Source organism: Calypte anna, chromosome 4A, assembly GCF_003957555.1.
Source record: "Calypte anna isolate BGI_N300 chromosome 4A, bCalAnn1_v1.p, whole genome shotgun sequence".
In the NCBI taxonomy this organism is placed as follows: Eukaryota; Metazoa; Chordata; class Aves; order Apodiformes; family Trochilidae; genus Calypte; species Calypte anna.
Window position 1 is genome coordinate 11,458,229 of NC_044248.1, and position 25,557 is coordinate 11,483,785.

The 25,557-nt window shown below is 36.6% G+C and overlaps 1 long non-coding RNA gene across 1 annotated transcript; it reads right to left on the reverse strand.

The window, feature by feature from the left end:
• Nucleotides 1–5,082: 5,082 nt before the first annotated feature.
• LOC115598238 lies at nucleotides 5,083–17,193 on the reverse strand. The gene is made up of 3 exons (XR_003987507.1): nucleotides 17,176–17,193; nucleotides 11,661–11,667; nucleotides 5,083–5,161 (listed from the first exon to the last, which is right to left on the reverse strand). It is a non-coding gene; the product is annotated as an uncharacterized LOC115598238 (long non-coding RNA).
• Between the last annotated feature and the right edge of the window lie 8,364 nt (nucleotides 17,194–25,557).

Here is a 25,557-nt window from a genome sequence, read left to right on the forward strand (position 1 = left end):
GAATCATAGAATCAGCCATGTTTCCCAGACCATTACACTGAATGCCACATTCAGTTTCTTCTTAAAAACCTCCAGGGACTGAGAATCCACCCCCTCCCTGGGCAGCCCATTCCAATGCCTGATCACCCTCTCTATAAAGAATTTTTCCTAATATTTAACCTAAACCTCCCCTGGCAGAGCTTAGTACCAAGCATTTAATAAGTCTTCTAGATAAAAAGCAAAACACACCAGTAATCTGATTTTTTAATACCCAGAAGGAAACTGTACTTTAAATGATAGAACACCTAATTTCTTAGAAAACAACTAATTTAGAAACAACCATATTTACTTGAAGTAAACACCTTTTACAGTGTATTAAAGCCTTGTAGGTGGTAGAGGCCACATAACTAGGTTCTTTTTTTTTTCTTTCTCAAAATGAAATCAGCAGAGATCTCATATCTCCCAGGAAAGACACTGATCTGAATTAATTGAGAATGAGAGCAGGGCTGAACTGTGCCTTTTTGCATTAGCTGAAACAATGCTTTTTCCTTCTGTTACAGGTTAACCCCAGTAGGCAGTTCGGCACAACACAGCCACTGGCTCACTTCTTCTCCTATCCCCCTGGGAAGAAGGAGAGGAAGAATAAAAGCAATAAAACTTGTGCATCAAGATAGAAGAAAATGGTAATATTTGTTTAATAAGTGACAGGCAAAAGGAAGAGAGAAGAAAGCAATAGCAGTGATACAATGATAATCACTCCCCAACTTCCATAGTTAGAGAGATGGCCAGCCAGTTTCTAAGCAAAAGATGACTAACCCTCCTAAACCCCCCTCTTTTCCCTTTTATTGCTGAGCATGATGTTATTTGGGATGGAATATTTCTGGTTAGTTCAGGTCTGCCTGGCTGCATCCCCTCCCAACTTATTTTGAACACCCACCACTTCTCCCTGTGTATTCACTGCGGGGACAGAGTGAGAAACAAAGAAGACCTTGATGCTGTGCAAACACTGCTCAGCAGAATCTAAAACATTAGTTATCTATATTGGTTTTGTCAAAAATTATATCATCTGCTATAAGGAAAATAAACTCAGTCCGAGCAAAACCAAGTAAACCTCCAAAACATATCATAAAAAACTACCAGGCTTGTTTTTTTCCTCACTTAAGTTTAAAAGTAAGGACATGGTAAAATACTTTGAGTAGATGGATATTAAATGTTAAATATAATCCAATTCACAAAACTGATTGGGAAAAAAAGTGGAATCTTGCTGTTTTCCTGATTCAGTTTCATAAGTGTTCCTAGACCATGCTGTTGATAAACTCTCCTTGATGATAACCTCAGCTTTGCTATGGTGGCTTGAAAGTAAATTTTGAACCCATGGCTTACGTGTTTGCATGTACTAGGCTTATCTCTATTATAAGTTGGCAGCTACAGTCTAAAAAGAAGTGAAAAAGGAGCAGTGTCTTCCACCAGTTGATTTCTCCATGACAGTGTTGTGCTGCTAGTCCCTTTTTGGGAAAAGTTCAGTGCATTAGTTGACAATGCCTTTGGTGATTTCAGGTAATATGGTAGAGTTTGCACTTAAATAGAATGGAAACCCAGCTACAGTCAATTACTCAGCCCCAGATGGGAACTCTGCAGCTGACAAGAGCAAGAACCTCCTTTCTAAGCTTCCTTTGCTCTCTAAGTAGCAGAAACAGATCTTTCACCTAGTTTATTTGCATCCATGTAGCAAATATTTGCCCATATTCCCCAGAAGTCTTCATGCTGGTAGTGCTTAGAACTGTCCTAAATTAGTGCAAACCTTGTGTAGCTATCCAGCCTGGAGCACAGACACTGCAGCACTGAACATCTGAGGAACATCATGAGAGCTGAGGAGAGGCATACTGTGGTTTTCTCTATGATCCATTTCTTAAAAAAAAACTTCTGGGCAAGTAAATAATTATTATTTGGATAGCTATTATAATTTTGAAGGCAATTATTATAGTTTTTAGGTACTATACTTTGGCCTCATTCAGGAACTAACCAACTGAAACTGGATTCTAGGCAAGGCAATGCCTGAAAGGTAAGTATTATGAAATCTGACCTGTAAATACACTACTGAATCAAGTCCCTTCTATTATTTTTATTACAGTAATGAAATTGCATTGATATTTGAAAACATAAGAGTTTATAATGATATATTGAATTTCCTGTCCATGACTCCACATGAACATCATCCTTGTGATGACCTTAGCATGAAAAGCAAAAGATTTTTTCTTCTTTTTTTTAACTGACTGACTGAATCCTTTATTACTATTTCTTCTCCTGTTTCACTGGCAAAACCTGAACTGCTAATTTCATGACAGCAAGGAAGTAATTTGTTTCAGTGTTGAGAGAACAATTTCCTTGCATTATTTTTAAGTACACAGTAGTCATTACTGTTTTGTTTAAAAGCTTTCATAACTGAGATTATTGTGCTGAAAAGGAACACATTATTACTAAGACTTCTTACTCAGTGACTGAAGAGAGCTCATGGGGATATCTTCAGTGCTTTCTATTCAGTTCATACGGGTGTCCATGTATTTGCTTCCTTTTCAAACTTAATTATTTCTTTATGTAAGTAATCTTCACAACATTCTTCTAACACTGAGGGTTGTTTGCTCTTTTATTTTACTATTGGGTTATGGAGGTTTTTTTTGTTTTTTTTTTAAGTTTTCTTGAAAGCGGGAGGCTTTACATAAAGTATATTAAAGCATCTACATGATTCTGAAGCCAAGCTTTCATCTTCTATATGGTTTTGTTGATATTCATCATCCATACAATTAAAGAAGGGGCAAGACAATTTCTTTTCTCCTAGATGGGATTTGAATAGGCCTTCATTCTGCTAGAGAAGGCCATTTCTACCTCTACTGCTCCTGAAAAAGAGAACTTGTAAGGTCATGGCAGTGAGAAGAATAAATTGCAAGGACAAGAAGGACTAAAATAGAAACTGTTATCTGGAAGCCGGGTAGAGTTCAGATTTTTGTATGTGCTAACCTAAGGTAGAGCTGGCTATTAGTATTTGCCTAAAATTGGCCTTAGTCTCTAAACATACAACTGATAATAGCCATTTGAACTGTTTGAAAATGAAAAATAGAAACAAAACCAAAATTTGAGCCCTATTTACCTTCAGCTTTCTTGGGGTCTGTATTTAGGAACAAGTCCTAGCAGACCAAAAATCATTTTTATCTAGTAACTGATCTGGAGTCTCTGAATTTTGTGGGGTTTTAGTTTTTCTTCATGCCAATAAATTTTTGATTTCTAGATCCTCACAAGTGTATCACAAGAGTATGCATGCCTACAAAAATGAGTTGAGATAATTTGAGGGTTTTTTTAGCATACAGAAAACATCCACTTGAGAAATATATTTGTTATGTATTTTCTTTGTATGATTTAAGGACTTGGCACATAGCTACAGACATGCTGTTCCAGAAAGTTTGTATCAAAAAGAAGATATTGCAATTATATCAAACGGGGCTTAAAGGAGCATCTGCAGCTGCTAAGAGACAGGTAGTAAATAAAGGATTAAGAAGTCTGTGATATTTCCACAGTGAGAAGTAAGAAGTAAGGTATTCCCACAGTAAGAAGGCAAGTGGTATTTCCTTGCAGAAGGATTATAAATACCTGGATTCATGTCAGAATCATTGGGAAGGCATTAACTCTTTCTTTAAGAACACCTTTCTACTTAGTTATACTGAGGATTATGGAGCCAGAACTAGCATCTCATCTTCTACATCTTAAACCAGTTCAAGACATAGTGATCCATTCTGTTCAAAGATGCTCATAGCTGGGCAAAGATTGGAATTCCCAGTCTGGCTTGTTTCTGTCATTTACAAATGAAAAGCCTTTTCTTGCTTCTGTCATGTTGAGTAGTCTGGCAGTCACTCTTGGTGTGGATTACAATGTTGAAAGCAAATCTTTGTCACTGACCTTACCAGTAAGGTTGAGTATGCCACAGAATGTCATCCTAGGGGACATCATTTAGAAGTTCTCTGTGAGAGTTGTGGTCACCAACACGCTAACTATGAGGTAGTGATGATAAATTGTCAGTATTAATGAATGTTGAAATATGTTCTGAGATATTTTGTACTGATACAAAAGGGCTGCATAGATGGTTAATAGATATGCAAGCCAAATAATACTACTCTATGTGCATAATACCCCAAATTATTTTTTTTTTTCAGAAAGGAGAAGGAATGTTTTTTGTTTTCCATTTGGAAGTCTGATTTCCAGCACCCAAGTAGTGAAAGACTCTGAACACCTAATTGTTATGAAAAGCAGACCAGCAGTGTACTTAGACAAACCAGGTTTTGAGAACAAAATCTGCAGTATGTATTTGGTAGTAAATAAAAGGTAGGTATAGTGTTATCACTTTTCATTAATTATCAATATTTATTAATAACTATCAGTGTATGCTTTTACTGTAAAAAATGTATTAATAGTATATTCTCAGTAGGAGTAAGTAATAGTGACTTGAACATTTATCACACTGCTTCTTCCATATTCTCTAACTGTTATAACTATTAATAAGATCAGATAATTTCTTTTTTAAAATTTTGAATAACAAAATTTTGAAACAAAGAGTACACTGTATGCAAATTAATTGGCATTAAAATCTGAAGTAGATTTCTTTGAGAGAGAACACAGCACTGAGACCTTCATATGTGGTAGTGAATAGAAGAGATTAAGAGGTATCATAAAACAAAGTCAGGTCTAAATTATATAAGGTCTTGAGGAAGATTAAGATCTTACATCTAAAGCACTGTGGAAGAGGGCATCAGTACATGGACTCTTCATTGACATGTAACAGAAAAATGAGACATGAGGAAGATAATTTTAGCAGCTGTGATTTGAACAGATTAAAGAGCTAATTAGCATCAGAGAGACTAAAGGAGAAGTTGGAGTAATCAAAGTAAAAGCTAACCTGCCACTCTCGGAACTAGCAATGGTATATGGAACTAAATATCTCAGAAAATGTTTCAGCATTTAAAATTGATGCTTTTACTGTATTATATTTAAGGACATTTATTCACTGCCATTAATTCACTTAAGATTCTTGTAAAAGTAAAAACTCATAGAATCACAGAATGGCTAGGGATGGAAAGGGATCATCTGGTTCAAACACCCCTGCATGGGCAGGGACACCTTCCACCAGACCAGGTTACTCAAGGCCCCATCCCACCTGGCCTTGAACACTTTCAGGGAGGGGGCAGACACAGCTTCCTTGGGCAACCTGTGCCAGCCTTTTACCGCTCTCAAAGTAAAGAATTTTTTCCTAATGTCTAACCTATATCTCACCTCTTCAAGTCTGAAACCATTTTCCCCTTGTCCTCTCACCATACACCCATGCCAGGTTTCTTGTAGGCCCCCTCCAAGTATTGGAAAGCCACTAAAAGGTCACCTTGGAGCCTCCTTTTCTCTAGGCTGAACAATCCCAACTTTCTCAGCCTATCTTCATAGGGGAGGTACTCCAGCCCTCTGATCATTTCTGTGGCTCTGCTCTGGACATGCTCAGGAACTATTTGTCCTTATGTTGGGGACTCCAGAACTGGACCCAGTACTTCAGGTGGGGTCACACAAGAAAAGAATAGAGGTGAAGAATCCCCTCTCTTGACCACCTGTTTATGCTGCTTTTGATGCAGCCCAGGACATGGTTGGCTTTTTGGGCTGCACATTGAGAGCCCATGTTAAGCTTCTGGTCCACCATCACCCCCAAGTCCTTCTCCTCAGGGCTCAAAATTTGCCAGTTAATGTCACAGCAGAGCAAAATTTAAATAATAAGTATTTCCACATGAAAAAATGGATGTGTTACTACAGCACGTTAATCTACATGTTAATCAATGAAGATACCAGCTTAAGTTTCTCCCAACAAACCTGGCACAAAGACACTTGACCACTATAAGTGGCCTCCCTACTGTATTCACGTTGCCTCTTTGTGAGCTCACTTAAGCTCATATAACTGGGTTACATTTTTTCAGAATCATGCTGAAGCAATGTTCAGTACCTTTTGTTGAACGATGTTCATTTCAGTTCAAATGATCACTAACTCGAGTCACAGACTCTTTGTATTGCTGGCACATGCAGAAAGTGCAGTGTGAAAACAAATGACCTACAGTGGCTGAAAGTCATTGGTAAAAGGGACTCCTCTTGTTCTCTATGTGTGCCCTGCAGCTGAGCTCTGTGCTTCTGTCCAGCCCCTTCTTACTGTGTGGCCAGAAGAAGCCCGAGTGAAAGGTCTTTTGCTAAATCCCTTCACATGGAGGCAAGACTGCTGCCTAGCAGCAGTTTTAACAGTTACAAAATGAACACAGTATTTATTGTTAAAGCATTTATAATACACACAGTTCTAACAAAACTTTGTGTTCAATGTGCCACAAGTCTTCCTTTCCTAATATGATTTCTTGTATTTAATAAAATAGAAGTTAAATGTATCCATATTATCATTTTCATCTCTAAAACCACAACAAGGTGAATCTTTGTTTCTTATGTTCTGAAAAGTCTGGCTTTTAATAGGAAGATTTATGTTTTGAATAGGTGAGCTCAGCAAATTGCAGTTTGCTTCCTAACATTCTCACATTTAATTGCACTAAATTTAATAAGTCTCAGATTTAATACCAGTAGGTAGAACATAAGTAAAAGTGTCTAATATATTGCTTTTACTGCCGTTTTCTTTTATTTAGAATATTTTTGGGTAGTACATTGGAAGCTGAGATCTGATGCAGTATCAAATATTTTACTGACACCATGATACTAATGTTGATGATACAGCATGCTGTGAACAAATGTAGAATGTCTTTCCTACGTGAGGCTCAAACAGAACTAATGCAACTTTATAACGGTGTCTGTAAAGCCTCTTCACCTTACAACAAACCATGCCAATCAGGGATCACATCTCTTGCCCATCTTCACTGCCTAAAGCTATAACAAACCTCACTACAGGTGCTGTGATAGCAGTGGGAATTACCTGTCCTTTTTTCACTGGTTGGAGCTTACTCCCATCTACACCTCAACTAGTAAAGTGTTTTTGCAAATTCTGTCTAATCCACATTCAGAGGAAAGGTAGTCAGGTTTCCAAAGGATACAGAAAATATGCTGAGCTGCTTATAGCAGAGACTGCCACAGAACCTGCAACAATCCAGTTAACAATGGAGCTTAAATTGTGTGTATGTGGGTCTCAGTTATTTTGTCTCAGAAGTAGTCCTGAGACATCTACAGTTTGGTTGGACAGTCTAAGTAGCATAGACTACAGCATAGAGAGGACTAGGAACAACAATGACCAGCACAGCTGGATCTAAAAGAGGATATCTGCCCTTAGCCTAGATCCAACTATTTAAATTGCTTGTGCTTACCTGAGTGATTTTGTGTGAAGAGGATGAAAGATAAATCACAGGAACCACTCTGCTGAAGGCTACTGCCTTCCAGGTTCTGCTGGCAAAAGGATGATAATAAGCAGCTGGAGGATATAAATGTTACAAGGAGTCTTCCACCCACATCAGTTGCAGCTGATATCTCTCTACTGTTTGACCAACATAACCGTGCTAGTTTTAATTTGTAATACAGACTTATGTTAATAAAAGTTGCTAAGTTTTTCTGTATGTAAGTCCTTAAATTTACGTGACTCAATTATTTACCTGTATTTTCTGGGTGAATGTTACTTTATATTAGTTTGCTTTATTAATAAACTAGAGTATTTCTCTTATTGAAACAAGATAATAGCATTTAATATTGTTACTTTTAAACTAAGCTTGATATTTCTCATTTGCTGTAGAACTTTGATCTTAGCAATGGTATTAAGAGGGTGAAGAGTAACATCAAGTTATTGCAAGATGTGTGTAGCTTTAAGAAAATTATTATGATACATTTTCTTAAATAGAAGAAGCACACCCAATGTTCACAGACAGCTCTCAGGACAGGAATCAGATGCTTGTTTAAGATACCTTTCTCAAGATTTTGTGGTAGATTATATATAGATGGTTTCAGTATTAATTTTCATCTGATGATGGACAGCTACAGAAAACATTTATTTTGCCATTTCATAGTACAGCTGCGTGATCTGTGTCCAGTTATGGGTTCAAAGGTGATCTCAACACAAAGAGGACCGTAAAGGAGCAATGGCATATGTGAAAACCCAAATAATTCCCTCATTGAACTGTTCTCAGACCTATCCATTGAGCAGGTTCATGAACTTTTAAAGCACCTGAAAGTGCAGAAGTCCATGGGACCTGAGAAGATCCATCATCATCTAGGGATGAGACATTGTGAGGTTCCATTCGGTAGAATTTTGAATTTTCTTTGCCTCAAATGACAATTCAGCAAATGGAATATTAGGGCATTCACTCACACTGACTGAAAAGGTCAGGTGGAGGTTCTCACCCCAGTGGAGCACTGGCTGACGACCAATAATGACCAATAACGACCAATAACAACCAGTAACAATGAGTAACGATCGCTAATGATCGGTCCACAATGGCCTTTTTGGTAGGGAAAGGGGACCCTCTTGAGAGGTTTTTAAGAGAGACTGAATGTGGCACTCAGTGCCATGGTCTGGAAACCACAGTGATAGTGGATTAAGGGTTGGACTTGATGATCTCAGAGGTCCTTTCCAACCTGGATGATTCTATGATTTTATGAAGAAAGATCGCTGGATCCGTGGGTGTTGATATCCCTCTCTTTCTCTCCCTCATTCTTTTCTCCCAGCTACCCCACCACCCCACACTTCTCAAGCCTGTCAAGGTCCCTTTGGATGGCATCTCTTCCCTCCAGCGTTTCAACCACACACCACACCACAGCACACAGCTTTGTGTCTCCAGCAAACTTTCTGAGGCTCAATAATAATGTTGTCATTTTAACTTTGCTTAGAGACAGGTATATAACTTTTCTAGTTTTTTTACTTTGTTTCTGTAAGAATGAGGTTTTTACAGAAGTCTAAACCTTGAAATATTTAATTGTGATTAAATTGATTTAATACATGATAGTCTCACCTGTATATCATTTCTGATGTACATCTGCCACAAACAAAATTATAAGTAATATGATTACAATCAAATTAGTGAGTCTACACAAGTAAATGAGATTGCAAATCTTTACACGTGAAAACTGCTCTTCCCAGTGAGACCACTTAATATCATATTAGATTATAATGAATTTCCAATTTTCAGATAAAGATACTGACTGGAAAATGCAGCCTTTGTAACAATATTCGGCAAACCGATAAAACCCTCTCTCTATTGAGGCACAAGCTACTAGATATTTCTTGTTGGAAAATTTTACTTGGTATTAAATTAAAAATTCAATCATTAATTTAGATTGATTGTTGATCAAATTGGAAGAAGTAGGCTTTTAGAGGAGTTTTAATTTCCACTGTGTTTGGGCACTGAGTATAAATAGAAGGATCAACACTATTGGAAAATTGTTTGAGCATTGAGAATGGTCTAATAAAATTGCATATGTTCAAAAAAGTATGAGGGTGCAGTAAAATAAGGAATAATAAAGCATTAATATTAAAAGATATGTTTTCCCTTGAAAAAAAGTCCATAAGCCAGAGGATTGAGTTAAGTCTGCAGTCCTGGTGAAGAGATTGATTCGAAACTCAGAGAACTTGCTTTTCAGATATGAACTACTGATTGGTTTCAGTTTTAACTCAAAATCTTTAATGAATCTGTACATGGAAGAGTTTTAGACATCACAGTTCCAGTTAGTTTATGTGCTGTATAAAGTGAATCTAGTTGTGCTACAGTACCACAGAATTTTGACACTAGTGATAAAAAAGCAGAGCTTGAAATTCTGACAAATAAATTCCTGGGGATTTCAAATTGGAGTTCAGCTGTATTGAATTTTAAGTTCTGTTGAAGAGCAGCAAAGAAAGAGTCATATTTAAGTTGAGTATTTATCATCCACTGCTTTGATCTCAATGAAATCCCCTGAAGCTATGACTTCATTCCAGGCTGTTTTCAGTAGGCTTTATTACTGGTATCCTTATAATGAAAAAGCTTTAAAACTATGGCATTTAAAAATTAGATTCTTAACTGCTCCAAATCTTTGTATCAATATTCACTTCTTTGAAAAGATATGCTCTAGCTTATCTAATGATATAATCAAAACTGCAGAACATTTTTGTTTACCTGGTATAAATATGTTAATGTTTGTTTGAGGTTTTGTGTGGCTTTCTATTTGGTTTTTGTTTGTGCTTTTTGTTGTTGTTGTTTTTTGGGTTTTTTGTTGTTGTTGTTTTGAGTTTTTTAATTGTTTTAAGTGCTTCGCTGCTGGGGAAACATTCACTGCATTTTATGTTAGTTTTATAAATTCGATATAGAGTGAGCATTTTAAACCCCTTAAACCATTTAAGCCATGAAGACTACAATTGACCACCATTATAAGATTGAATAGCCTTATTTATTATGGTTTTGTCTTTCTTAGCTCAAAAGAATCATTAGTTTTAGATTCAAATGAGTATCACTGTGTACTTTGACTTTATTAAAAGGCATTTTATTATTGCTTTCACATTATACTCTTATTTCCTTCAAATTCCTTCAATATCATCCAAAACTAAGGACAAGCAATATTTTAAAGCTTTTTCAAAAGCAAATTGTTTCACATGAGTAAGGCAGTGTTTTAATTTATTAATATTCAGGGAAGGTATAAAGAGTAGCTTTGGCTTTTACATATCCCTTTACAACTAGAGAGCAGCAAGAAATATGAATAAAAATATGTTTAGTTACTTTTAGAAATTTCATTGTAAGGATAACTTTGTCATAAAATTTAAATTTAATGAACATAACAGTTTGAATCTTTTGTGAGAAACATCTGTTTTATGCAAATCCCATAAAGGATAAGGCCTACAAAAAACAGTCCTTGCAAACATCAAGAAAGAATGAATCCAAAATCTCATAGCTGCTAAACTTGAAGGTTGGCTATATGTCTTCAAATATTATTTTTATGTAGATATTATAGAGCCAGATAGTCATATGACTGTATTTATATAGATTTTTATAAGTAATTTCTATAGCTATTCAAATATTGCATTATGGTTTTGGCAGAGAACATATAGAAACATATGGGTGTCTCTAAAATCAATATAACCTCAAATAGCTTTAGGTGGGCTTATGAATATGGCTTTCTAAAGAGGTCTTCTGATGGTAAAATAATTATTTATCATATCTAGCTCAAAAACCGTTTCTCAAATGCTTAACCTGCAGGTTTACACATTTGGAAATGAACATCAGGACACCTTGGATCATGTTCAGAGCTTTTGAGTTTCAAGTGGCAGCTATCCCTAGGTTTCTGCATGATTTTGTTACATATTGTATTGATGGAATCACATTAGGCTATTGTGTTTTGATTAATTTATTCTAAACAGTTTCCTTTTAAACTTGCAAGAGTTTGTCTGAATGCAAACCCAGAATTAGCATGAAAAGATACCCGTATCTTTTCTGAGACTCATGGAATAATCTAAAGAGCAGTATGATGGATAAGAGAAGAGTAAGTCACATTAAAAATTAGAAGTTCCCTCCCATTCAACAAGGAAAACCCAGACCACAAAAAATAATTCTGACACAAATGTTAATGAAGGACTGGAGCAAAATGTCTGTGACTGTAGCTATGTGTAAAATTTCTGACCCCTAGGAAAGTAAGCCTCAGCTAGTGATGAGTCTGTGAGGTGGCACTGGGGCTCTTTAGCGATGATTCAAGACAATATGATTACCACTGGGTCTCACCATCATGAAGCATTCATTTCCCTTGTCTGTACTTACCTATCATATTTTTTAACTATAGCAATCTTATTCAGAAAGTTTATACTAAAAATATAAACCCATAGGGTCTCCTGGGCTAATAAATCCAGTTTCTTACTAACTATACTATACTATTCTATACTATACTATACTATACTATACTATATTATACTATACTTACTGCTTCTTTTATTTTAAAAATATGATCAAGAACTGTCTTAAAATGGAGTTGCTTTTGGGCTTCTTTCAATAGTTATTGTAGGGCTGATGCAGTGCTGGTAGTTTTTTATTTGGTTAGTTTTGGTTTCTAGCCTATTATTTTTATTTCTAGAGACCATTTTGTCGACAGACCCTAGGGATTCTGTAGGCATTATCTTACAAGCTTACTATGCTTTTGGTAAAGCTTAAAAAATTTGACTGCCTACAAATTGCTTCTACCCTTTTGCTATCTAGACTAAGAGTCATCAGAAAACTATTTTAAAGATTAAATTCCTTGTATGCATGCTTGTACACTTGACCAGTTTGTATACAGCCAGGTGAAGTAATTCTTAACTTCATTTGTATTAGGTATTGTAATTTTTTATGACACACTACTGTTCTCCCAATAACCTCATGATTTATGTGCTTAAATAACTGAATTTGGTATTAAACTGATTGTAGGAACTTTCACATTTCTAAGGAAAAACTGAGTGTAAGAGAAGGAATCAGTGGTCCATGAGAAAAAGAAAAAATTCAATTCTACATTTCCCAAATAAGAACATTAACTACCTTTCATAGATCATAGAAAGGTTTGGGTTGGAAGGGCTGTTAAAGGTCACCTAGTTCCAAACCCTCTGACATGGGTGACCCTGACTCCATGCAACCTGGCCTTAAAACACTCCCAGTGAGGGGACATCCACAACTTCCCTGGACAACCTGTTCCAATGTCTCATCACCGTCCCACTAAAGAATTTCTTCCTAGCCTAAACCTACTTTCCTCCAGCTTAAGACTACTCCCCTTCCCTTATGGCTTCATGTGCTTACACAAGTCCTTCCTCAGCTTTCTTGTAGCCCCTTCAGGGACTGTGCTTTGGGTCAAGGTAGGAAGGATTTTGTAGCAGGGGAGGGGCCCCAGGAGTGGCCTCCATCAGAAGCTGCCGGAAAGTCTCTCAGCTCCCTAAATCCAGCCCCACCACTTGCCAAGGCTGAGCCCATCAGTGACAGTGAATGCACCTCTGCAATTTACATATTCAAGAAAGGGAAAATGAAACTGCTACAGGGCAGAAGAGGGGGGGTGAGTGTAAGTGTGACAGAGCAATACCTGAACAGAGATAGAAAAGCCAGTGAGAAAGGAGAGGGAGGAGGTCCCAAGCAGAAGCTGACCTGCAAGCCATGATGAGATGGCACCTGTCCCCTGGTAAGCCATGGGGAACCACAGTGAGGCAGATGTGGCTCTGCAGCCATGGAGGAGCCGGTGCCAGGGGAGGTGACTGTTCCCACAGCAGACGTGACTCTGTGTGCAGCCCAGGACGGAGCAGTTCCTGAGGTACTGCACCTCCTGGGAGGGACTCATGTCCCAGGGGTTCCTGAAAAACTCTCTCTCATGAGAGGGGCCCCACACTGTAAGAAAGGGAAGGAAATGAAAATCTTCTAGTACTAGTAATAAGGAAATAGTTATTTGCTTTACATATTATTTCCAGAAAAAATAAACTTAATTGGAACATATTTTGTAATAGAATACAGTAGAAATAAAGCTTTAACTGGAAGGCTGAAGAATTTCCCTCTAACCTCAGAGTACTCTTATAGCCATGAGGCTAGAATGTGACAAGATACTGAGCTGAATGTCACTAGACCAAAATGTCAGTTTCCTGGGTGAGGGCTTCAGCATATATGTACAGAGAAACATGGGAAGCCATTTGCAAAAAGCATTAGTCCTTTTTCTTTAAGGAAAAGCTTAGGGTTATAATTAAAAAGAAGGCTAAAGTGTACCCTCAAGTAAAGTGTCTGTACAGTAAGATTCAAAGCTTGTCTCTGCTGTTAAATGAATCATACCATTTAGCTCTGTACAGCTCTGTGCTGGGATCTCCCAGATTCACCTCAGCCTTCACTGAGAATTAGTGAAGAATGACTTCACAAGAATCACTTCATCAGTCAGCAGAGCAAGACTTCCAGAAGGTTGTTCATTGTATTCATTGTGTTCACTGTATTAAGACAGATTTCTAAAACATGCGGGATTAAAACCTGTTTGTTGATGCTTATTTCTCTATTATGCCTCTTGGAAAATAGCTTCATGTTTGATATGCTACCTAAAATTAGATGAAATAAAATCACCTTGGGACTGCAAGTCTAAAAGTCTTTATGTTTAGTGAAATAAATATTTTGGATCCAGTTCTAAGGCTTTTAATTGTTTCCTTGAAATATTTAGATATTAATTAGTCAGAGTATTGACTTCCAGTCTGCAGAACAAACTCCTAGAATATAGAAAGTTATACTGTATCTAACAAGACCCAGTAAATCTTCCAGACTCTGCATGTTATCCTCAGCCATTGCAAATCTACTCACAATCAGTATTAATTTCACCTTCATTCAAAAGGTTTCCTTGTGCTTCTCTTTCTCCTACTGTTGTCTGAAGCCTTTCTTAGGGTAGTGACATTTTGCTGCTTTGGGTTCAATCAGTTTTGGTTTTGTTGTATTACCCCAACATTTCAATATATGAAATTTATCACACTCTACTATTGCATCTCACTTGACTTTCCATATGACATGTGCAAACATTTAACATGATTATTTATTTTTTTTTACTCATAACTTGTGGTTGAATAAGAGCTTATTTGCATTTTTTACAAGTATTTGGTTAAAATTCCTCAGATAATGGAAAGTGATGACTTGATGTGAACATCAGCTTCTGACTGTTGTCTTTCAGTTCTACTATACAAAGTACTTTTTACTTTTTCCAAGGACATAGATCTGATATTCCAGGAAATTAAAAAAACAGGCTATATGCCACACTTGCAATAATTCAAAATTCAGATAGTTAACATTCAAATAAGGACTACTCCTACTCATACTCCTAGATCTATATTCAGTGCTTTCATAGGCTTTATTGTTTAATTTAAGATAGTACGTGGGTTAATTTGGGTGCATTCTTACTTAGAAAATAACTGGAAAGGTGGGTTTTCTATTCCTTAGATGAACAATGGAACATTTTCTTAATTCAGGATTAACTTGAGTATCTTTGCTTGCAAATCAACACTAATGATAGATGTGTCACTTTTGAATTAGTCCTCTGATGTCAGCAATTAGTCATGGGGCTACTCTGCATGCATAAAACCATAAGAATTCGTCTCTCAGATTATAGCCAAGGATACTAGATTAACTAGAGACAGTTGCTTTCGTTCAAATCAAGACTTTTAGAATGTAAGAAGCAGCACTGGACAGAACGCAAATTTCTTAGATTAGTTTGGCTTTTTCTAACCCAAGTGTGGCATAAAAGAAAACATAAACGTCACTGTGTCTGCATTATATGGACAATTTTCTTCTTTGCTGTTGGGAAAGCTATAGCATCAAGGGCACCATAACTCCAACCCGAATTCTGTGTTGATAATCTTGTTTCAAGAGTAATGAGCTAAAAGAATATATTTACTTCCTGAATTCACTCTTGATATGTTTTCTTTTATGTTCTCGAAGATAGGAAATGAACAAAATCTACTGAAGTAGTAGACATGAGAAAAACAGCTTCAGTTTTCTCATCAGGAAAACTCCCATTCCTACTACAGCTAGTGAGAAAGAGAACAGCTGAGATCTGCCATGTAGCAGAGATATGATGGACACAAATCCTCAGACCACAACTGTTCAACATTTCTCTATGAACCCTCATGTCAATGAGTTAATTTTCCTCAGTCCTCATCTACCACAGCTCAAGTCATTTCAGAGAAGTCTGTGTATGTGCAAATGTGAATAAAACTTGTGTTTTAGAGCTTCATCTGCCAAGGAAGCATCTTCATGTGCATTTTTGTTCTGTATGTCATCAAGTGTACATTTATGAAGAAAGACAGACTCTCTTTGTGCATGCACATTTTATATATAGCTTTGTTCTTTCAGCTAGGCTGGTCAAAACTAGTCAACAAACATTCAAAGGAAGCCTTGTAATATATAAAATATCCCTAGCGGGAGGGAATAAATGCTGTTTAAGATATTGAATTGTTGGAATAGAGCCAGTAATGCAATTCTTGTTCAGTTACATTTTTAGATGACTCATCAGATCTGCTAATCCCTGCTTTGAGGCTAAGAGAGTATGGTCTTTAAAGTCCAAACATAAGAAAAGAAATAATTTTTAAAAACAGAAGAATTCTTCACACAATTTAATAACATTTAGGAATCCATAATTTGGATCTGTTTCCAAGTGCAGTAGCTAGTACCAATGATAAACCTAGAAAGATGAGTAAACATTGTAATCCTATATCCTATTTTACCATGAAAAGTAAAAAGGAAACAAAAACATTTGCTTAGTTGTAATAGTAATAAAGAAACTGTCTCCTGAAACTAATTTAAATGAGCTAGTGTTGGGAAAAGAAAGCTTAGATGGAAAAGGATTTTATTAAGAAAAAAAGAAAAAAGAAAAAAAAAAAAGAAAAAAAAAAAGAAAAGGAAAAAAAATAAAAAAGAACATATTCCTTTATTTGTGAAAGTTTGTATTTTCCCTTGTATCTTTTCCATTCCTTCCAGCTGCTGGTAATGATTTCTCCTTTTTTTTTTTTTTTGTGCTCATCCATTTTCTTTTAACTCACAGCTGCAAATCAAATAGCATCTTCTCATTGCTTGTCACTTAGCTTCTCAAACAGTAAACTACAGATCTGGCTTTGCCAAAGTCATTGTCAGCAACATTGTCACTTCTGTGTCAATGGATTTACCCATTAATGATATAAGTGATGAAACTGGTCTTTTCTTATTCCTTGTTTTCCCCTCGTCTTTTTATTTTTTTATTTTTATTTTTTTAAGGCAACAATTACAGAGTGTTCCACTTAACATGGGAAGAAAGCAGTCTAGCCCATCAATGATATACATTTTATGATGTAATGAAAAAGAAAGGAAATAGGTTTAATAGTATAAAAATAATATGATAGTGAAGAACATTACTGACCTCCAAGGAAACGCTGTGGATATTATTTTTTAAATTACTTATGTTTCCACCTTAACAACAACTTACAACATGAAAAATAATAAGAGCCTGAGAATGAATGATGGCAAAGACCAAGATGGAAAATATCCCCAGGGAAGATTTCCATTATTTTTGACATATTAAATGCTTTCTGCTTTTATTCATGAGTAATGGATAAAAAGGAAATCTTTTCTTGCTGTATTTAGCTACTAGTTCTTCTCTGTAAAATGAAAAGGTTTTAGTTCATCCCATGCTAAGTTTCTGGTGGGGGTAGGGAGGAAACCCTGGTTCACAGACTGGCCTTGAGCATACCCAGGGAGGGGGCATCCACAGTTTCCCTCAGCAGAGTGTTCCAATGTATCATCATACCCATTGTAAAAATTTCTTCCTTCTATCCAATATAAATCTACCCTCTTTCAGACAGTTACCCCGTCTTGTTACTACAAGCCTTGGCAAAAAGTCTTTCTTGATATTTCTTATCAACTCCTTTTAAGAACTGAAAGATCTCAGTAAGATCTCTCTGGACCCTTCTCTAAGAAAAAAACCCTCATCCTTCCTTCATAGGAGAGGTGTTCAAGATCTCAGCTAAATTTCATGGCTCTCCTCTTGACCAGCTCCAACAGGTTCATATCCTTCTTGTGCTGGGGGCTCCAGAGGTGTCTGAAGTATTCCAGGTAGGATTGCAAGAGTGGAGAAGAGGGAAAGAATCATCTCCCTTGACTGGCTTTCTAGGATGCCAGTGCACAATGCCAACTTATGTCTAATTTTTCATCTACCAATATCACCAAGCCTTCCTCCACAGGGCTGTTTTCAGTCCAGTCATGCCCCAGTCTGTACTGAACTTGGTGACTGCCCCAATCCAGATGCAGGACCTTGCACTTCATGAGGTTCACATTGATCTACTTCAGTGCTAATTCAGACCAACTGTTCTTTTTCTGTTCTCTGCTACCATTTATAACAGTTTTTTGAAAAAAAAAATTAAAAATTGTGCATTGTCAATTAAAAATATATTTACAGAATTTTTGTCAGAATAATATCTTTATATTTTTAGTCTTCACCCATAGATAAAACAGGTAGAGATCAGCTCCTACTCTATATTATCAGTTGAGAAGTGGAGGCAAATAGCTGAATTGCCCACACTGAACATGTCCAAACAATTCCATTACAGAGCAGGAATGGGGCTGTCCAAAACAAAGCCTCATAAACCAGGAACCAAGGGCAACCCCAGTACCAACAGTGACTTCACAGACAGGGTACAGTCCTAGAAGGTCTGAACAGAGTGAGCATAGCTGTGTGCCATTGACTGAAAAGGCAAGCAATGAATCAGGCGTAGGGTCCATGTAAAAAGTACAATCAGGAGCAGAAGGAGATAGAGCCAGCAACAGGACTGAAGACAAGGCTATAATGTGAGCCCAAAGTTATTCCAGAAGATAAGGTTAGAGACAAGACTGCAGCAGAGATGTGGAATCCACCTGAGACAATACTAGAGAAAGAGACTGGAGCCGGACACTCACCATGTGGTTCAGACAAGGACTGGTACCCAGGGCTGAACATATAACTGCATCTAATGGGCAGAGGGTTTTAGTTAAGGCCCCAGATGAGTCTTTTCAGAATAATTAAAGCCTTTGGTGGCCTTAGGGCCTCGACACTGAATACCAAGATTCATTACTCAGTTTTGTCATAATTCTAAATAATGCACTAATCTTTGCCTTACAATGTTTCATTTGGCTCATTTGCAGGCAGAATTCATGGACATTTATCTGTGTCCTTTTTTAATCTTTTCTAATCTTTTTTGGACTTAGAAATTTATGCTATACATCTGTTTTTTCTCTGGAAGGTAATAATATTTTTAATGGAGTATTATTAGTAAAATGATAAGTCCTAAACACCTTCTGATTTCATTAATGTGCATTCTCCAAATTGTGAACATTCAACCTTGGTTATGACAGAAATATCTGGGTTAAGACTTTTAAAATAAGTGCAGAATCCCAACCAGCTATCACAGTTGGCAGGCCTAGAACACAGAAAAGATCAACAATGACATAGAGACTATTCTACAGCAAGTTATAATTTGTATGTACAATCAACATAAATTGTGAAAAGAAAAACCTCTCTAACTATGCAGGTTTCCAGCTGCACAGCCATAAAACCAAATAAATCTAATCTCAGAAAAACCCCAATCTAATGTAATAAATTCTATAATAGGCTTATTGGCAGCAAACTGACAAAAAACCCAACCCACTTTTATATCCCAGATATATCTATACTAGCCTAGACACCTGCCCTCTGTTCTTAAGGTGGAAAAGAATATGAAGATAGTATTTAAGACAGTAGTCAGAGAATAATTTAGTCAATAGCACAAGTTGAGACACTAATTTGAAAGGAAATCAAGCTAGTAAAAGAACAATCTAACCTTAAGAAGACCCTAGGCTGATGCTTCAAAAGGATTAACCAAGATGACTGGCAGACATGGGAAGAAAATTAAATGCATATGTGATGCATTGTAAATGATTGTGAGTTTGATCTAGCTCAGTAAATTTGTCTTTCTGAGTTAATGGGAGGGAATTCAGTTTGTTATATGACAGTTTGCATTTAAAAAGCTTTATTATAACCTTCACTAAGAACGATTCTGTAGGTTTCCTCTGTTTTGAGCCCTACTGGGAGGATGAAGGTTTGTTTCCTGCTTTTTCCTGACAGTATTACTATTTCCTCTGGTACATTTTCACTGAAGTTTTAGCCCTGGCAAATAACATCAGTAATTGCCCTCTTCTTCACACACAGAGCTCCTCTATCTAACTTGAGTAACAGCTCATTGCTTAGAAAGCTGTGGTGGAGTTAGTCTTGTCCAGAAACCAGATGCCCACTCAGCAACCCTTCCACTTACCCTCCTTATCCCAATGGTGAGAAAAATAGAATGAAAGCTCATGAGTTGAGAAAAAGTGAGATCACTTACCAGTTACTGTCATGTGGAAAACAAACTTGTTAAGAGAATTAATTGTATTTATAGCCCAAATAGATTCACGTACTGAGAAAAAAAGACAAAAAATTAAAACAAAACTTCACCCCTTGCACATGCCCCTGATTTCAGGCTCAGATTGTCTCCTCCTGAACAGGAAAATGCTGCCTCTCTCCCTGCCTTGAGCAGTGTGAAAGTCTGGGGTCAGTACCTCACAGTTCCTCTCTGGTGCTCTTCTCACACTTTTCCCCTGTTCCAGCATGGGGTACCTCCCACTGGATACAATGCATCAGGTTAAGATTGCTTCTGCCTGGACTTATTTTTTTTTTCATATCCTCCAGGAATTGCCCAGCTGCTCCAGTGTGGGGTCCTCCATGGGCTGCAGCCTAGATATGTGCTCCACTCTGCTCCTCTCCATGAGCTGCAGGCAAGCACTTGCTCTGGCACTTGCAGCACCTCCTTGTCATCCTCCTCCTCATCCTCCTCTGATCTTTGTAGTTCACACTGCTGATTCACACTGTCTTCTTTTTCCTTTTCTTCTGTTTGGGTGGTGGGTTTGGCTTGTCTTTTGTTCTGGGCCACGTCTGTTGCTGAACCAGCCCCCTGTGTCTGGCATGAGGCAGCCCTTGTCTTCCTCTCCCAAAGGATACCCCTGTAACCCACCACTGCCAATACCTTGCCAAGGATACTCAGTACAAAAGCTCCTCTTTTCAGTTTGGTTGGCTGCATTTTCCTTTTTCTCTGTGACCATGAGACAATACATAGATGATATTTTCTTTCAAGTAACAAACCTGTTGGTTTGTGACATTATATTGGTCTCCAAGGTTATGATGGCACAAGCAGGCACATGGCAGAGTGCTGCAATGTTACTGTGCCTACAATAGAATGTTTCTCCCACCAGCCTCCGAGAAAAAGTCATATTGGATCATTTCTTTGCTTCATTTCTGCAGCACAAAAAACCTGCCATGAGATTTCAGTGCATACCAGGCACTCATGAACAGTTTAGGTTTCAAAAGATGTTTAAGTTTAAGGATTAATGTTTAATGAAAATGCAGGTTATGATGGTGTATAAACTTTTTCCATCTTTGCAAGTAAAAATTAATTTAAATCAAAATAACCTCATTGAATCAAATAGACTCTATTAAGGTCAAGTTTGATATCCATTTTCTTAATGCACAAATTTAGAAAGCAAGAATAGATATTTTTCACTCCCTTTGGTAAAATTTTCAACATAAAATGCTTATATACTCAAATAGAATCAGATGTTTCTGTAGACTGGAGTTAAGACTGGAGTTTAGAGCACTTGCTTGAGAGAGGAAAGTCCTGAATTCTCACACAAGAAACTGTATACCTTCTTAGAGCACAAATACAGGATCAAACCCTAAACATGAGTTCATAAAAAGAACAGTTTTGTCTGTGATTGCTGCTGGTATTTAGGCTTAAAATTGCCATTGAGTTGCTTTGTATTTTTGAGGCTGAGAAGTTCCATATACTCCCAGTAGCCATAAAGTCAGTATCCATGGTAGTATTTTTAGAATCCTTGACAATTTGTCTTCACCTTGGACGTTTATTGGTCTGGAATCTAACTTTGAACTTAGATGCTGAATGTAGCACTTAGATGTTGGTGTCTTATTTCTCAGTTGAATACTCCATGGTTTTTTCCATGTGAATAACTTCTCATGTAGTCATTTGAAACAGAAGATTAATGATTTCATACTAGTTGCTGCATAATCTGTAATAGGAAGAATTTATAATAATATTGTTACATACAGCATCATCTTAATATTTTCTCTCATAATTTCCATGTTATATAAAACTAACAGTGCTATCTATTCATGCAGAAGTTTTAATTGGGAAGACAATGTAAGAGGAAATATATTCTGTTATTGATATTTAGTTCTTTTTCTGCAGGCTTATAAAGACCTGACAAAGTTAGCTGGACATCTTCACTACCCATTAGGAACATTACTGAGATGAGAGAGAAAAAGGAATAAAAAATTCAATAATCTCTGAATACTCAATATAATTTTTCAAGTTTGCTATAAATTTGGAGCAAATTACCTCCTTGATCAACCTTCTGGAATTGGGAAAAAAGATTAAGCAGTGTGCTTGAGAGCAGGCCTGGGTGAACTTAAACAGCCAGTTAGAATGAGCTGTTTACAAAGGTAATTTCTCTTTCACCCTGTTTCTGTCAAGAGCTTCTGAAGTTCTAAATGCATCTTTACTCCAGAGTAGGTGATGAAAAAATGCTAAGCTAATAAATTTATTGCTGCTACTTTGGTCAAGTGGTTAGGCAGCGTTCAGGTTCTTGCACAGGTTTTTTTCAAAGTGGATGCAAGTCAAGAATCCCTTGATACATTTTGCTGAAATTCTTTTTTCTTCTACACAGTGAAAGCACAACACTGAGCAATTTTCTTTGTCTGGAAATCTGCAAGTATAAAGACATTTGCATCTGAAAATATCTCGATGGGGATCCCTTCATCTCACAGAGTCATTCTACAACTGAGTTGATTTCCTGAGACTTTCTTTACAAACAAAGAGGAATATATAACTTCAGTTTGCACCTAATATAGATCTATTTTATGTATCTGTTTTACTATAAAATTAATTGTATAGTTTCTCCAAAGTAGTTCCCCAAAAACTAGATAGCTACATGTAGTGTAGATGGGTTCTGATTGGTTGCACTAGAATCTGCAGCTGTTCTGCTACATGCAAAGATTGAATTCTCAATTTGAGAAGCCTGTCTGACATCCACTTACCACTACTTGGTAGCTACAGTAAGTTCAAGAGTCTCAGGGATACAAACAGAAACACTAGAATCTTCCAGCATCCTGCTCTCAGGGAACAGTGTTCTCCAGTTCAGGTGAGGTTATCTACAGCTCATCCATGCTGAAAGAAGATGGTTCTATTTAATTTTTCCTCCTGCTTTTCTCTCTTTCTCTCAGGTCTCAAATCATGCCCTCTCCCTTTGCAGTTCTGGTGTTGCTTAGAACTTTTGTGTGTGTGTGTAGTTCATTATTGGAAAATTAGCTTCCTTATGCCAGATTAATTTTCTACCATAATCTAAATTTAACTGACTTTTGATAACTGTGGGTTGTTAGTTCTCTATCCAATGTGAATGCCTATAACAGATAGATATAATCAGGGTATAATTATTATTAGTAGACCTTGAACTCAGATATAACTGTATAAAAAAACCTCAACAACAGTGCTTAAGCAGTTTTCTAACACTGATGGCATAGCAAAACACAGTGTGTAAGCATTTTACATACAATCCTTGCCAATGTGACCTTCAAAGGGACATGGATTGGTCTTGTTGCATGTGCAAGGAATCCAACAAACAAGAACAGAAGTCTACAAGCAATCAGAAAACCCTGAAAAATAAACTTTACAATGATGAGAACAATGACTAATCAAAAAGTTGTTACACATTACCAGGAGAAAATTGCATTCCTTTCTGAAGGCAAGTAAGGTAAAAAGAATATAACTGTTAGGACTGCAATTTATAATAATTATTTACCCATTATGTTTTTATATACCTAGAGCTTTGCTACCTGGACACAAATATATGTGGTAAGCTCAGTTTTCTTCATGCAGAACTTGGAAAAGAGAAAGTGAGGTAAAATAATTCAGTGCATTAATTATTCTGGGCTACCAACATCACAGACCACTGACAAGAGCCTCTTAAGTTCTAAATGCAGTGATTAAATTCAGAGACCTTTTGAACTACCTCTAGTTCCTTGGTCAGATTATAAATCTATTATTTTAGTCAACTCGCTTGTCATTAAGTGAAGATGGAAGATTGAAATGAAGATGGCATCTTTATGTCAGGGCCAAACTGACCTCTACTATTACTGAGAGCTGTTAAATAGCTGCTGTGTTCCACTGGGAAGTGAGTTTACTTAATGTAGTAAAAGTAGACCTAGCAAAATATTCTGCAAAAAACCAATAGCCTTAGTGGTTCTGGAGTTTCATTTGCCATTCTGTTACACAGTATTTGTATTTTTATGATCAGTCCACGACGATGTGCTGGTGTTAAATAAAAGTAAATGAAGAATCATGCCTCATGTCTTGTTTATATGGAACCTGTTGTAAAGTAGTGCTGAAAATAAAAGAAATAGAGCCAAAATAATTATTTTTTATGCAGTTTTGGTATCCATATTCTTTGTTCATTTATAATATAACATGTTGATTTAAAATACTTTGTTGCAGAACAAGTAGCATATGAATATTATGAAAAATGCTTTCCCTGGCTTGCTATCTTTGTTGGAATCCAAGCCATGCTATATGTTACAGGATGAAAACTGATCCTTCAGTCAAGCACAAGCACACAAAACATTTTGAGGCTCTCTTGATAAGGATATATTGAGAAGATTATTGAAAAATGTCATCACATCCCCGTAATTAGACTGTTAAGACTAGTAAAATACAAAGGGGAGAACACCTGATGAAGAGAAAAGAAGTGTCCTGGATTTTAAAATTAATTTCCTGACATGTCATTGCCCAAGATAAAAACATCTTTATTTTAAGGTGGCATTTTCTTTGCAGCTAGATGTGTATGTGTGCCTGTATTGGTTCGTGGCATTTAACAGAAATGACCTTTAATGTACAACTACGGCTAGCAAATACTCTAAATACATAGAGGAACAAGTGCAGAGAGAATATTTCAGTAGGACACTATTGTATAACTGAAGCCAAAAAACCCCACCAAAACTTAGTGACAGAAAATTTAATAAAAAGCCTATGAAAACACGAGCTCAGTGACAGATCTCAAGGGAGGAAGCTATGGTAATTCTATTACTTTAACTATGCATACATTTTAAAAAACATTACTGAATTACCAATAAATAAAACACTAAATCATACACACTATGCAATGAAGTTTAAAAGTGATGGTAAAATTTAAGCAACTACCAATAAAGTAAAAAAAAATGAAACAATACAACTAAAGGCATAGTATTCATCGACTAACAGTTAACTAGAAGTATACAATAGAAAAAGTAAATGCTTCCAGGGTACTAATATGGCTGAAGAGGATGATTTTTTAAAATCCTACAGCTATGATTATTTCATGTCACAGGGACTATTTCCTGAGAAATTACCTGTCTCAATTGTCCCAGGAAAGCACAACAGTGACTCAGACAACCAGGCAGAATTACAGGTCCTATGCTTTTCCCAAGAAGCTGGAAAGAATTGTTTCCTGCTAGTTACAGAAACTTTGATGTCTGACTACATGTTGCTATTTTGGTAGTGGAAGATTGTGCTGAGTAATCTACATGAACAAACTGAAGCATCAAATAAAGTGATTCTATGATTTTGAAACCAGAATTTGAAAGTATATAATAAGAAAAAGTTCTCCAGAGTTCTTATTTTACTTTAATAATCAGTTTGCTGAGAGAAGGAATGCTGTAGACTATTTCCAAAGGTAAACTTTATAGCTAATGTGAGTTTCTCAGTTATACCAAACTCACAGGCCAAAGTGATCTTTAGAATATTAAAGCCACCTACAAGGTATTATTCAAGAACAATAAAAATCCTCCCATTGGATTGATTTCCCAGCCTCACTGAGGTTAGACGAAACTTGTATCTAAATAGAACTGCAATGAGCACTATAGTAATTCAGGTTGATTCAGCATCTGTCATCTGAAGGAAAAAGGTTATGCAGATTCATGGGTGGTCTTTTCATCTCTCCTAAAATCTAGGAAATATCTGTCATCATAAAATCTGTTGATTAAAAT